At 39.2% G+C, this 16,200-nt stretch overlaps 1 protein-coding gene across 5 annotated transcripts in view; it reads right to left on the reverse strand.

Moving 5' to 3' along the window:
• PHTF2 (putative homeodomain transcription factor 2) overlaps positions 1 to 16,200 on the reverse strand; it is a 160,279-nt gene that overhangs the window by 134,570 nt on the left and 9,509 nt on the right. For 3 of the 5 annotated variants that reach the window (XM_073009189.1, XM_073009186.1, XM_073009188.1), the window contains exon 2: positions 1,885 to 1,982. The exons of the other annotated variants lie outside the window; for them this stretch is intronic. The gene's annotated coding sequence lies outside the window, so the exon portion shown is untranslated. The remainder of the gene's footprint in view (positions 1 to 1,884; positions 1,983 to 16,200) is intronic. 5 annotated transcript variants of the gene reach the window in all.

Consider the following 16,200-nt stretch of genomic DNA (forward strand, 5'->3'; position numbering starts at 1 on the left):
AGACTAGAAACCAGGTGTGTTCATAGATAGGGAAGATCCCGGGTTGCCTTGGGTGAAGCCACCATACTAGTTCTAGACTGACTATTTCTATACTTCTTGTACCCAAGATAATAAATCCTTGTAGTTTAAGCCACTGTTATTAGCAGCCAAAACAAATCTATCTGATCCTGTTGGGTATAATACTTCTGGTTCACAAATTCCTACCGTCAAAACTTTGTAAACATTTTTCCATTGTCTTCTGGAATTGACAATAACTGAGAAGTTAAAATTCAGCCACCTTGAATTTTTTTCTCTTTGTATAGGTCATGTTTTTCTCTTTCTGGCCAGGATAACAAAATAATTCTCTCCTTATTTCTGAAGTTAAAAACTACTAGGATATGGTCAATTTTAATCATTTCATATTTTTTTCCTAGCATTTAGTGTGCCTGTCAATCTGCAAATACACATTTCATTTCAAAAGCTTTTGTCTGGATTTTATTTCTGAATACTTTTTCTCTTCCATTTGTTGAAGTCTCTATTTTAGGGATATCAGCTATTCTTACCTAGTCTTTTCAGAGTTACTTCTTTCCTTTATTTTTCTCCTATATTTGTAGAGTTGCCATCCTATATTTTTTTTAATCACATTTAATACAGAAACTGCTATCCTCAGCTCCTATTTACTCTGATATCTAAGATTCTGCATGGCAACCCCTAACACCTTTCTCATCTTAGTTGGGTCCATTTTTATTTTTGTGTACACATGTTTATGCATACACACACAAACTGCAGTTTGAGAATTAGGAACTACTCTTAATCTACTTTTCTATAATCCAATGACACAGAAAAGGAAGAGCTAAAATTGGACTGAGCACAGGCATGGCTGAGGTGTCCTTAAATGTCCTGTACCAAGACTGATCTCCCTAGTGAGGGATCTAGCCTACCTTCATGGGCTTTGGCTCTTGCCCTTAACTCAGAGTACCATTTAAAATGTCAATGCTTGCTGCCTCTGCTGAGGCTCAGCACTGGTATGTAGGGTCTTCTCAAGGATTTTTCCTTGACTTTTTGCTTCCTACTCACCTCCTAGGTCTACTTCTCTAAAAGTATGAATGAGATATCGCAATATTTTGTAGGCTTCCTCTTTCCTTAGTCTTGTTTCTGGGATATGGGGCTGGGATTAGAAGACTTGTCATATACAACTAGTATCTTCTCATTCTTTCTTTACCTTCCACTTTTGAAGTATTTGGTATAGTATAAGGCTACAGATACCCCTTTTTTGTCTGCTTCTTTCCATTTCTGCCCTCTTTCTTCAACCCACCGTCTACTCTTTCCTTCTTTAAATTGGTTTTAGTGAAGAAAAATTATGTGACCCCACTTGATTTTTACTCAGAAATCTCTTATTATTATTATTATTGTTGTTGTTGTTGTTATTTAGAGACAGAGGCTCGCTCTGTCACCCAGGCTGGAATGCAGTGGCACAATTTTGGCTCACTGCAACCTTGAACTCCTGGGCTCTCAAGTGTTCCTCCTTTCTTAGCCTCTCAAATAGTTAGGACTACAGGTGTGTGCCAGCCACTATACTCCGCTAACTTTTTTTTTGGTGGGGTCTTGCTATGTTGTGCAGGCTGGTCTCAAACTCCTGGCCCCAAGCAATCTTCCCACCTTGGCCTCCCAAAGTGTTAGGATTAAAGAAGTAAGCCACTGTGCTTGCCATTTTACTTCTTTTAACATTTATTTTTTAGGTACTCAACTCAATTCTTTATATTACTGACTCAATTAAAAAGTTAAATTTATTTGGAAGGCCGAGGCAGGCAGATCACGAGGTCAGGAGTTCAAGACCAGCCTGGCCAACATGGTGAAACATCTCTACTAAAAATATAAAAATTAGCCTGGCATTGTGGCGCATACCTGTAATCCCAGCTTCTCAGGAGGCTGAGGCAGGAGAATTGCTTGAACTCAGGAGTTGGAGGTCACAGTGAGCCGAGATTGCACCACGGCACTCCAGCCTAGAAGTAAAATTTAAATATTCTAAGATAAGATTCTAAACTAACAACAGCTGCACTTTTACTTCTGCTATTTCTAACAGAAGGAAGTAAAGGGAGGATACCCAGTTTCAATTCTTTTTATAAACTCAAGATACTAAGCAAAAAATGTAAGAGCATAAACTAAGCTCTTCTGTGAATTTGTTACAACTACCTCCAAGAAAAAAAAAACAAAACACAGGATGTATTTTCCCTCCTCAAATCTACTCATCTTTTACTATCTGTTCAATTTTCCAACAAAGAACCCTAGAATCTTTCTTGTTTCCTCCCCTTTCCCACCTCCCACCACTATAAATTCTATACCTGGCACACAGAAACCACTCAATAATTATAAAGGAATAAATTAATATAACCTATTTGTCATACCTCCAAACTTCTCTCATATGATCCCTCTCTAGCCCCACTACCATACACCTGGTACAAGCTGATATCTAATACCATGACTACACTAACAATCTATTATTGTTGCTTTACTTTCACTTCTTATCTTTTTAAATTACTGACCTCATCACTTAAAAATCTCTAGTCTCCCACTGCTGAAGAAAAGAATTTAATCAACACTGTATTCAAAACCCTTCTTTTACAATTTGACCATAGATTTATTATTTCTCCAGTCAGTAGCATCTATCCTCTCTACTTTGTTCCACACAGTTTCAATTACCCGCCCTCCCCAACCTCCCATCCATATACATACCTTACATTCTAGCTACACAGGTTCACAAATATACCATATACTTTCATGCCTGCCTTCTACTCCAGGTAATATTCCTTGTCTAAAATAACTTTCTCCTTGTTCTGATCTATTTGAAAAGTTACCTAAATTCCTTCTAAGGAAATCAAACTGTGAGAACATACAAGCCATGGTGTTCAAATAACTCGACTACTTAGAGTAATTTAAGATTCAGGCCAGCCGCAGGGATTCACATCTGTAATCCCAGCACTTTGGGAGGCCAAGATGGGCGGATCACGAGGTCAAGAGATCGAGACCATCCTGGCCAACATGGTGAAACCCCATCTCTACTAAAAATACAAAAATTAGCCGGGCATGGTGATGCGCACCTGTAGTCCCAGCTACTCGGGAAGCTGAGGCAGAAGAATCCCTTGAACCCAGGAGGCAGAGGTTGCAGTGAGCCAAGATCACGCTACTGCACTCCAGCCTGTTGACAGAGCAAGACTCCATCTCAAAAAAAAAAAAAAAGAGTAATTTAAGATTTAAATATTTTTAATTTCAGAGGGTGACATCAATAAGATGACTGACTAGAGATACCCAGCACGCATCCCCCCATAAGAAAGAACCTAGGCATCAAATAAACAGCTAAGATTCAGTTTGAGTGTCAATGGGAGAGTACTGGGGTGCAGCGAGCAACTGGAGATGCAGGGGTGGAGACTAGAAGTCTATGAGGGCAGCATGGAGGTACCTGGCCACTGCAGCCCTGTCTCCCCAACCCAGATTGGATCTGCCCAGAGCCAGGAGGGACTTCCCATTTCAGGGAAAAGGTAAGCAGAAGATCCCTACCAGCCCCTACTGCCACTGCAAACACCTACAATCCTTACTACAGGAGAAGCCCACAGTCCTTGCAAGCCTCCAGCCCAGTTTGGAGAGCTGCCAGGAATTCATGCAGCTGCACTGCCCCAGATTAGGAGCACAAGGTGCACACTCCCCTCCCCCATCCATCCACTCCCTGGGAGAAAAGTTGCTGCAGCATGGTGCCATCTTGAGACCAGAGCCACCTCTGGAGCTCACCCTGCTCTGGAGGTTAGTAGCCACTTAATTTCTCTAGCTCTGGAGCTCCATCTTCATTCCACCAAATCCACATGGGTGGCTGAACACCACAACCCCAACTATGCAGAGCCAGGGCCCAGGATCGGCTGTGACTCCAGTCCTGCACAGCAGGGAAATCAACCTCCCTTACCCTCCGCTCCCCAACACTCTGCCGCCACTGCCACACTTCCAGTCAGAGGAACAGTCTGGCAGTCCCACCCAAGGCAACCCTGCCCTTGAGCCAGAGAAAACTGCTACATGCCCTCCAAGTGGGAGCGCACCCCCTAAGTTTCTCAGCAGCTGATACATCCCTTGGGCTGGCAGAGAGGCTATATATCTGTACTCAGGTCCTGAGAAACAGCCCTACAGCACTCCCCCACTGCAGATATGCCCTTAGCTCTCCACCTGCAATCAAGGTCTAAGAAACAGTCCTGTCCCTGGGCACAGCAGGTTGCCCCTGGTGGGCATACCCTCAGTCCATCCAAGCAGCCAGGAGCCCATGACTGTACCTGAGAAACAGCCCTGTGGGTCACCTCTGGCAAACATGTCACCTGAGCCCTATGGAGGGCTCACTTCTGAGCCACAACCCTGAGCCAGCCAAGCAGCCTGGTATCCACATGCCAAACCTGAAAAAGTTGTGTGAACCACCCCTAGTAGACAGATTGACTCCCAGGCTGGGCAGCCCTGTGCCTGCTCCTGGACCTATGAAACAGTTCCATGTGGGGCATCTCCCATGCCAGTCAAGAAGTTGTGAAGCCATGTCAAGGGCCTGAGAAATAGCTCTGAGGGCCGTCTATGGTGGACACACTCCTGAGTTCCCTGAGCAGCCTTGTACCCATTTCCCAAACCTGAGAAACAGCCCCACGGGCCATCTACAGCAGATATATCCACAGGCCAGCCAAGCAGAAGAGAAGGGAAAAGTTAAGGAAACATATTTAATGAAGTAACAGCTGCAAATTTCCCAAATCTTGGGTCCGAGACAGACATCTAGGTCCAGGAAGCTCACTGAACCTCAAATAGATGCAACCCAAATAGGTCCTCTCCAAGGCAAAATATATTCAAATTGTCAAAAGTCAAACACAAAGAAATTCTAAAAGTAGCAAGAGAAAAGCATCAAGTCACATATAAGGGAATTCCCATTAGACTAATAACAGATTTCTTAGTAGAACCCTTACAGGCCAGCACAGAATTAGATGATATATTCAAAATATTGAAAAGAAAAAAACTGCCATCCAAGAATATTATATCCAGCAAAGCTATCTCTCAGAAATGAAGGAGAAATAAAATCTTTTATAGACAGGCAAAAACTCTATAAATTCATCACCACTAAGCCAGCGTTATAAGAAATGCTCAAGGGAGTCTCACAGTTGGAAGTAAAAGGATGATAATCACCATCATAAAAACATATGAAACTATAAAACTCATCAGTAGAGTTGATAAAGAAGAAAGAGAAAAGAACCAAATCTAATTACAGAAAACTACCCAACCACAAAAATAAACAATAAGAGAGGAAAAAAGGAAATAGAAAACAACAAGAAAACAATATAATAAAATGACAGGAGAAGGTCTTGCCTATCAGGAGAGGGCCTCATCTTGAATGTAAACTGATTAAATTCCCCATTTAATCAAAAAGAAGACTTGTCAACAGATACCACAGAAATGCTGAACTACAAACAACTTGGGATGACTGCAGTGGCTCATGCTTGTAATTCCAGTGCTTTGGGAGACCGGGGAGGAAGGATCACTTGATTCCAGGAGTTCAAGACCAGCCTGGGCAACACAGCAAAACTCTATCTCTATATATATATTAGCTGGGAGTAGTGGTGCACACCTATAGTCCTAGCCACTCAGCAGGCTGGAGCAGGAGGATTGCTTGAACCCAGAAGTTTGAGGTTACAGTGAGCTATGATCACACCTGTGCACTCTGGCCTGGAAGAAAGTGAGACCCTGTCTAAAAAAACAAAACAGAACAAAACAAAACAAAAAAATACAACTATACACAAATTTGAAAACCTAGAGAAACTAGATAAATTCCTGGACACATACAACCTACCAAGATTGAACCAGGAAGAAACAGAAAACCTGAACAGACCAATAACAAGTAACCAGATTGAATCACTAATAAAAAGTCTCCCAAGCTGGGTGCGGTGGCTCATGCCTGTAATCCCAGCACTTTGGGAGGTCGAGGCGGGCAGATCACCTGAAGTCGAGAGTTTGAGACCAGCCTGACCAACATGGCGAAACTCCATCTTTACTAAAAATACAAAATTAGCTGGGTGTGGTGACACATGCCTGTAATTCCAGCTACTCAGGAGGCTGAGGCAGGAGAATCACTTGAACCTGGGAGGTGGAGGTTGCAGTGAGTCGAGATCATGCCATTGCACTCCAGCCTGGGCCAACAAGAGCAAAACTCCATCTCAAAACAAAACAAAACAAAACAAAATAAAACAAAAGGTCTTCCAAAAAAGAAAAGTCCAGGACTGGATGGCTTCACAGCTGAAGTTTACTGAACCTTTAGGGAATAATTAATATCAATTTTTCTCAAACTATTCCAAAAAATTGAAGCAGAATGATTCTTCCTAACTCATTCTATGAGGCTGGGATAACCCTGAAACCAAAACCAGACAAGAACACAACAAAAAGAAGAAAACTGCAGGCTAATACATTCAATGTACATATACATAAAAATTCTCAACAAAATATTAGAAAGCCAAATCTAACAACACACCAAAAAGATAATACATCATGATTCAGGGGAATTTATCTGAGGAATGCAAGGATGGTTCAACAAATACAAATCAATAAACATCATCACACCATCATCACACCAATAGAATGAAAGACAAAAACCATATGGTCATCTTGATAGATACAGAAAAAGCATTTGATAAAAGTCAACATTCTTTCATGATTAAAACCTCACAAATTAGGGATAGAAGGAAAGTATCTCAACATAATAAAGGCCATATATGGCAAACCCAAAGCTAACATCATACTGACTAGGAAAAAGCCAAAAGTGTTTCCTCTGACTACTAGAACAAGACAAGGACATCTACTTTCACAACTCTCATTCAACATAGTACTGAAAGTCCTAGTCAGAGCAATTAGTCAAGAGAAATAACAGGCAACCAAGTTGAAAAGGAGGAAGTCAAAATGTCTATTTGGAGATGACACAATCTTATATATAGAAAAACCTAAAGACTATACCAAAAACTCTTAGAACTGATAAATGAAATCAGTACAATTACAAGACACAGTATCAATATACACAAATCAGTAGCATTTCTAAACACAAACAACAAACTAGCTGAAAATGAAATCAAAAAGGTAATCTTATTAACAACAGCAACAATAAAAGAATACCTAGGAATAAATTTAAACAAGAAGATGAAAGACTTCTCCAGAAAAACCATAAACTACTGATTAAAGAAACTGAAGATGATACAAACAAATGAAAGACATCTCATGCATATGGATCAGAAGAGTATTGTTAAAGTGATCCCACAACTCAAAGAAATCTACAGAGTCAATGCACATGTCAAAATAACAATTACCTTCTTCACAGAAACAGAAAAAACAATCCTAAAATACATATGGAACGACAGAAGCCTCTGAATAGCTGAAGCAATCCTGAGCACAAAGAGGAGGCGTCATACCATAAGACTTCAAAATATACTACAAAGCCATAGTAACCAAAACAGCATAATACTGGCATAAAAACAGACACATAGATCAGTGGAAAAGAATAGAGAACCCAGAAATTAATCAATCCATGTATCTACAGTTAACTGATTTTTAATAAAGGTGTCAGGAACACTCATTGAGGAAAGGATAGTCCCTTCAATAAATACTTCTGGGAAAACTAGATATGCAGAAGAAAACTAGATGCCCATCTCTCATCCTATATAAAAATTGACCCCAAAATGGATCAAAGACCTAAATGTAAAACCCAAAACTACAAAACTACTAAAAGAAACCATAGAGGAAATACTTCAGGGCATTGGTCTGAGAAAAGATTTTATGAATAAGTCCTCAAAAACATAGGCAACAAAAGCAAGAATAAACAAATGGAGATTATATAAAAACAAAAAGCTTCTGCACAGCAAAGCAAACAATCAACAGAGTAAAAAGATAACCTATACACTAGGAAAAAATATTTGCAAACTATTCATGGAACAGGGAATTAATAGCCAGAATATAAAAGGAACTCAAACTTTTTAACATCAAAAAACAAACAATCCAATTTAAAGATGGGCAAAAAATCTAAACACATAAAAGAAGACATACATGTGGCCAATAAATATATTTTAAAATGCCCAACATCACTAATTGATATGGTTTGGCTCTGTTCCCATCCAAATCTCATCTTAAATTGTAGTTTCCATAAACCCCATGTGTCATGGGAGGGACCTAGTGGGAGGTAACTAAATCACTGGGGGGTGGTTTCCCTCATGCTATTCTCATGACAGTGAGTAAGTTCTCACAAGATCTGATGGTTTTATAAAGGGCTCCCCCCTTTGCCTGGTTCTCATTCTTCTCTCTCCTGCTGCCATGTGAAGAAGGATGTGTTTGCTTCCCCTTCCACCATGATTTTAAGTTTCCTGATGCCTCCCCAGCCATGCTCAACTGTGAGTCAATTAAACCTCTTTCCTTTATAAATTACCCAGGCTCGGGTATGTCTTTATTAGCAGCATGAGAACGAACTAATACACTAATCATCAGGGAAATGCAAATCAAAACTATAATGAGATACCATCTCACCCACTTAAGATGGTTACGATCAAAAAGACAAGAAAATTACAAATGCTGGTGAGGATGCAGAGATAAAGGAACTCTTACACATTTGGTAGGAATGTAAACTAGTACAGCTACTATGGAGAAGCGCATGGAGATTCCTCAAAAAACTACTAATAGAACTACCATATGATCCAGCAATCCCACCACTGGGAATTTTATCCAAAGGAAAGAAAATCAGTATATTGAAGAGACATCTGCACCCCTTGTTTATTGCAGCACTATTCACAATAGTCAAGATAAGGAATCAACCTAGATGCCCAACAACAGAAGAATGGATAAAGAAAATGGGGTCTACAGACAGTGGAATACTGTTCTGCCATAAAAAGAATCAAATTTTGTCATTCGCAGCAACATGGATGGAACTGGAGGATATTATGTTAAGTGAAATAAGCCAGGAACAGAAAGTTAAACCCTGCATGTTCTCATTCATGGTAGAAGCTAAAAACCTGATCTCATAGAAGTAAAAAGTAGAACAAAGGATACTAGAGACTGGGAAGGGCATAAGGAAGAGAGGGATAGGAAGAGATTTGTGAAAGGTTACAAAATTACAGCTAGATAGGAAGAATAAGTTCTAGTGTTCTATACCACTGTTAGATGACTATAGTTAACAATAATATATAGTTCAAATAGCTACAATAAATGTTTGAAATAATGTATATGTCAATTACCCTGATCTGATCACTATACATTATATGTATTGAAACATCGTTATGTACCCCTCAAATATGTACATTGTCAATTAATAAAAGTAGATTTTCTAAATAATGTAATTGAATTGAGCAAAACAAAATGTGTATCTGTCCTGGACCCATGTACTATAAACAGGCAAACTATTAAAAGTTATTTCATGTCAGGCATGGTGGCTCACTCTTGCAATCTCAGCACTTTGGGAAGCTGAGATGGGCAGACTACTTGAGGTCAGGAGTTCAAGACCAGCCTGGCCAACATGGTGAAACTCCATCTCTACTAAAAATACAAAAATTAGCCAGACATGGTGGTACACACCTGTAATCCCAGCTACTTGAGAGATTGAGGCATGAGAATCACTTGAACCCAGGAGGCAGAAGTTGCAGCCAGCCAAGATTGTACCATTGCATTTCAGCCTAGGTGACAGAGCAAGACTCTTATCTCAAAGAAAAAAAAAAAGTTATTCCAATATATTAAAAACAACAACCAAATTTCCACGAGAAAAAAAAAAAAGGTGAACTAAACATAGGCATTTAACTTTACTCCCTTACAATATCTAACTGAAATGACAGCAAAGGCATACGTACATAAGAACAGAGAGAACAGAGAAAAAAACAACAAAAATGAAGCTTGAAAGAAGATATGTGACTTGTAACTGACCTAGCAGATCTGAGATAGCAGACAGCAATAGTAGAGAAAGGAGAATACTAACCCAATTTATGCAATAAAATCAAAAAGTTTCAGGGATTCATGGTTTAAGAATCCCCTGGAAATGGGAATAAAGTTAGTCCCATCTTTAGGCAGACTAGTTGAAAGCTGTTAAAATAAAAGATCCACTTTATCTACGACCCTCCAGGTAACTGGAAGTCAAACATGTATCTTTATGAATGGTAAATAAAATATCAGTTGAAAGAGCTGAACCTGTTTGTCCCTGGGAAACAGAAACTGTGGAAAAGGGGCTCTAGGGCTGCTATTTTCCTAAATTTTGTATAACTATCTCTGAAAACATCTATCTGCAGAACTTTGATAAAACTATAAATTGAAACCAGTTTTAAATTTCAATTTCCCAACAGTTATAGCTTCAGTAAACTGGAATTCTTACCATCATAAATATGATGGAATTATGCAATATATTCCAAAATTTCCATTTAACATACTGGACAGCCACTTTCATAGAGTTCATTATCTGCAAATCTGCCTGTTTGCTAAAATCAATACTCCTGGTACTTTTACAGTCATTTACAGACATGCACAAAGCAGAGAAAAATCTGAGGTTCCCAACATGCATGTTCCCAGCAAAGGCTGAACAAGGTGACACTATCTTCTTAAATAAGATAGCTGTTATACTATAAACAAGTGTCCTTTTTGTGGTGTAAGTGTCAGGCTTTTCTTTTTCTTTTTTTTTTTTTTTTTTTTTTTTTTGCTTTTTATGGGGATTTTGCTGTTTTATTTTATTTTATTTTTGAGACAGAGTCTCGCTCTGCTGCCCAGGCTGGACTGCAGTGGTGTGATATCAGCTCACTGCATCCTCCGCCTCTCGGATTCAAATGCTTATCCTGTCTCAGCCTCCTGAGCAGCTGTGATGACAGGTGCACACGACCACGTCTGGCTAATTTTTTTGTATTTTTAGTAGAGACTAGGTTTCACCATGTTGGTCAGGCTGGTCTTGAACTCCTAACCTCCAGTGATCCACCCGCCTCAGCCTCCCAAAGTGCTGAATTACAGACATAAGCCACCGCACCCGGCCTAGATACTGTTGTTTAAAAATGCCCCCCACCACCCCCGGGACTGGGCGTGGTGGCTCACACCTGTAATCCCAGCACTTTGGGAGGCCGACGCAGGCAGATCACGAGGTCTGGAGATTGAGACCATCCTGGTCAATATGGTGAAACCCCCATCTCTACTAAAAATACAAAAATTAGCTGGGCATGGTGGCACGTGCCTGTAATCCCAGCTACTCGGGAGGCTGAGGCAGGAGAATAGCTTGAACCAGGGAGACAGAAATTGCCGAGATTGCACCACTGCACTCCAGCCTGGTGACAGAGTGAGACTCCGTCTCAAAAAACAAACAAACAAACAAAAAATGCCCCCCAAGCATAGTGCTGAAATGCGGTCCAGTGCTCCTAAGTGCAAGAAAGATTTAATGTGTCTTACAGAGAAAATACTGTGTTAGCTAAGTTTCATTCAGATATGAGTTATAGTGCTGTTGGTTGTCAGTTCAATGTTAACAAAATTAACAACAAAATTTAAAAAGGTGTCTTTAAATAGAAACACATATGAAACAAGGTTATGGACTGATCACTGATGACAAAAATGTTGTGACCAGTGGCTCACAGGAACTCAACTCTATATTTCCTCTAAGAGCAATGCTTCACTATTGGCTAATTCAGTGTTTGCAGCGACCTTATATTAACACAGCTGTGAACGATGAGAAGTTACCGCAATTGGACTTACAGAGTGGGCTTGCAATTAGCTCCAAGAAGGTAGACGGAAAGTTAATGAAGTAGAAATGAGGACTGAATTGTGTTTCCTGAGTTTTCTCCTCCTATGGTTACAGGGGCCAATTTAAAATTAGGATATGTGGCTTTAAATATTATTCTTGATACTAGGTCATTTTAAAAATGATGAACATATGACTGGACACCAAATCTTACTATTTTATGTAACATCATTATTAACATGTCCAGATCATCAATTCATGATTGATAAAACTACTAAGCCAACTAGCCTAAACCACCTAGAAACTGGAGAATGCAATACAATTTAACAGCCACTATCCCCAATGTTCTTTTAATCTGAAGAAATTTTCTGTAAGTCAGGAAACCAATATTTCAATTTGTAGTCTATTCAAATCTACATCATAGAGAAAAGTACTTAATAAACATACTGTAACTACTATTTAAGCCAGAATGATGAGCTAAGCTATGTATAGCTCATATATTTCATCATTGCTTAAATATTTTCAGCAATATGACACACAGAAGGTGCTCAATAAATACATTTCTCTTCTCCCTTTCAGTTGCAAAACATTGCTATCTACTCCCACTTCTCCATCTCCTCTCCTCAATCCAATCATGCTTTTGCTCCCAGTACTCCACTGAAAGCTCTCTTTAAGGACACCAATGACTTCCAGTCGCTAAATGCAATGGTCAGGTCTCGGTTGCTTATCTTATTCAACCTACTGGTAGTATAAAGCACAGCTGATCATGTTCTCTTCTCCCGGAACACTTTATTCACTTAGCTTCCAGGAAACCACTCTCTTCAGTTTGTTCCTCTTTACTTACTCCTTCTCAGTTTCTTTGCTAGTCTGCCTCTTCTCCCTGAGCTCAGTTTTTGCACATCTCTATCTTCACACAGTCCCTTGATGATCACATCTAATATCTTGGTTTAAATACCATGTATAAAAGAGTGTGTAACTGGATTGTTTGTAACTCAAAGGATAAAATGTTTGAAGGCCTGGTTTAAAATGAAAGAAAGAAAGAGAGAGAGAGAGAGAGAGAGAGAGAGAGAGAGAGAGGAGAGAGAGAGGGGGGAGGGAGAGAGAGAGAGAGAGAGAGAGAGAGAAAGACAGAAAGACAGAAAGACAGAAAGAAAGGAAGAAAGGAGGGAGGGAGGGAGGAAGGAAGGAAGGAAGGAAGGAAGGAAGGAAGGAAGGAAGGAAGGAAGGAAGGACCATGCATCTATAGATGACTACTGTATGGCTACTATTAGATTATACCTATAACCTCACCTGTTCCTATATCCACTACATTAGAAAAAGTCAAACAAGTTTCCTTACTTGAGGACTTCTCAGAGCCTTTTAACATGTTACTCTGCATTATAAATATCCAATAGAAGACTATGTACACATTATTTCTTACATTTATTTAGAACAGAATCCTTTCCTCGTGATGCATCTCATGAAACATACTATTGACTAAGCCACTAAATATAGCATACTTAGACATCTCTCAAGTAGTTCTAATGTCTTACAGCACACACAAATTATGTAATAAGCAAGCTTCTCCTGATTAGAGATAATAATTGGGTTTGAGGTATTCAAGTCATTTTACTCCATTAGAGGAAAACTCACCTCAAAATTTTCCTTATGCAGAGATAAATTTATCTCTCTCTTAAAATACATTCATCTGTATTAATTATGTACTCTAAGTGAACACAGAATAAATGTGTGTCATTTCTTCTGCCTCAAATAATATAATAAGCATATGTTGTCATTTATCTTTTTCCAGACTAAATGTTCCCAGTTCCTTCACCTGTTCTTCATATAACATGATTTCCAGGCCCCTCACCATACAGGTTCTTTTTCTCATCAGATAAGATCTAAGTAATTCCTGGAATCCAGTTAGTCAACAAAACAATGTATTTGAAGAATGCAAAACATTGGAGCTACAATTTCTTGTGATAAGGATATGATCACTTGGTCATGTAGCCTAAGCCTATATTCACTTTTTTATTTTTAGCAGCCATGACACTAGTTAATATTCTTTCTGAAAATAAAAGTGTATTACACACACCCACACATATATATACTCATCCATATACATATATACTTTACGTCCACTGAGAGGGCCTAGAAACAATGACTCCTCAGTAGCAATAAGCACACCTAACACCTAGATCTCTAAATACCACTTCATAGTAAAATAAACCAACATTGCTAAGAGAAATGTCTTATTCTAGGGCTGGCACAGAGATAGTACCAGATGACTGTGGAATATTTTGTTGGATCAGAAAGAAAATGCTCAAAGAATCATAGAGTCATTGGCAAAACGATAAAACAAGAATCCATGAGTCTACACTGATATGAATAAATAAGTGAAAAAAGAGGTAGAAGCTTTTCTTTATCACAGAAGTCAGCTAATAAACATAAAAGAAACTACAAAATCAGAAAAATCACCATTTGGCACCCATCTTGATAATCATGGATTCACACAAGAATCATCAATAGATGTTAAAATTAATGGGTGAGTTTAAGAGTAGCAGGATACTAACATAACTTAAAAATATCTAACCACAGGTACGTATTAATTACAAAGAATAAAACAGTGACTTTACCTTGTAGAAACCTGGCAGATATCTCCTTAACTAAATTATAGAAGTTATCATCACCAGTAATAGGAGAAATAACAGTATTTGCCTCCTCATATAATGCACTAGAAAGTACACAACATCACGTCTGTGGTATTCCTGCCTAAAGTACGTAACCCAGGGCTGGACACAGTGGCTCACGCCTGTAATCCCAATTCTTTGGGAGGCTGAGGCGGGTGGATCACTTGAGGTCAGGAGTTCAAGACCAGCCTAGCCAACATGATGAAACCCTGTCTCTACTAAAAATACAAAAATTAGCTGGGCATGGCAGCGGGTGCCTGGTCCCAACTACTTGGGAGGCTGAGGCAGGAGAATTGCTTGAACCCAAGAGGTGGAGGTTGCAGTGAGCCAACATGGCACCACTGCATTCCAGCCTGGGCCACAAGAGCAAAACTCTGTCTCAAAAATAAAAAATAAAAATAAAATACATAACCCAAATCTAATCATGAGGAAAAATCAACCAATCTCACACTGAACATCATTCAGCTGGGAGTGGTGGCTCATGCCTGTAATCCCAGAACTTTGGAAGGCGAAGGTGGGCAGATCACCTGAGGTCAGGAGTTTGAGACCAGCCTGGCTAACATGGCAAAACCCCGTCTCTACTAAAAATACAAATATTAGCTGGGTACAGTGGTGCCTGCCTGTAGTCCCAACTACTTGGGAAGTTGAGGCAGGAGAATCGTTTGAACCCAGGAGGCGGAGGTTGTAGTGAGCCAAGATCACGCCACTGTACTCTAGCCTGGGTGACAAAGAGAGACTCCATCTCAAAAAAAAAAAAAAAAAAAAAAAAAACAACAACAATGAACTGGGTTTATATAAGAAAATGCAATTATTTGCTTACCTTTTAACTCACCATACATGCCTACATTTATTTCAAGGGAAACAGGAATGTTGACAATGAACCTAAACACATTCAGCCAATCAAACCTATAGTCTACTCTGGTTCTGGTTATACAATGCTTATGCACCCTAAACACAAATTTGGGATTTAAAAATAATAAAACCAAAATGGTACTTTTTATACTTTCCATTTAAACTATTACTTCAAAACTCAGTATACAGGAGTTCCCACTTCTAGCCATGATGGGAGTAATGAGAACCAGATTATTCCTCTCCATTTAAAAACTAAAAAGTTAGGGAAAAAAGTGAAATGTTTTCAGATATTGGGTAACTGATAGCACATCCTTGAAAGAGTGGAAACAAAAAGTGAGCCATATGATTGTCCAAGTGTGCTGTCTGCAAAGTTTCCAGGATGCAGTGCCAGAAGGGGAAAATCCAAAGCCCAGAAGTATCCCTACATTGACAAGCCAGATTTGAGTATTCAGAGACATCAAGGCAGCTAGAATTCCTAGAGCAAAGTATCCAAAGAGGAGAGAACTGCACAAAGACAGTTCTGTAGCTCTGTAGAGGATTCCCCTTAAGTCTTCAGTTGAATATTGACTGGCATATGCAGTGTAGGAAAAACTACCTGAAGCAAGGGAAAAAATCACCAAAAAGGAGCAGGAAGACTAATTACAGCTTTAAACAACGTGAAATACAAAATGTCTGGCATTCAAACAAAAATTGGCAGGCATATAAGTAAACAGGAAAATATAATTCATCATGAGGAAACAGAATCAGACCCACAAATGACAAAGATGAAAGGACTTGTAAACAAGGATATTGCAACATCTATTATTTAAAACATTGCTAAAAGAAATTAAAGACTCAAATAAATGAAAAGAAATACCATGTTCATGGACTGAGAAATGTAACATGGTTAAAATTTCCACACTACCCAAAGCAATCTACAGATTCAGTGCAATCCCTATCAAAATCCCAAGAGCATTTTTGGCAGAAACCAAAAAA

This window comes from Chlorocebus sabaeus, chromosome 21, assembly GCF_047675955.1.
Source record: "Chlorocebus sabaeus isolate Y175 chromosome 21, mChlSab1.0.hap1, whole genome shotgun sequence".
Classification (NCBI taxonomy): Eukaryota; Metazoa; Chordata; class Mammalia; order Primates; family Cercopithecidae; genus Chlorocebus; species Chlorocebus sabaeus.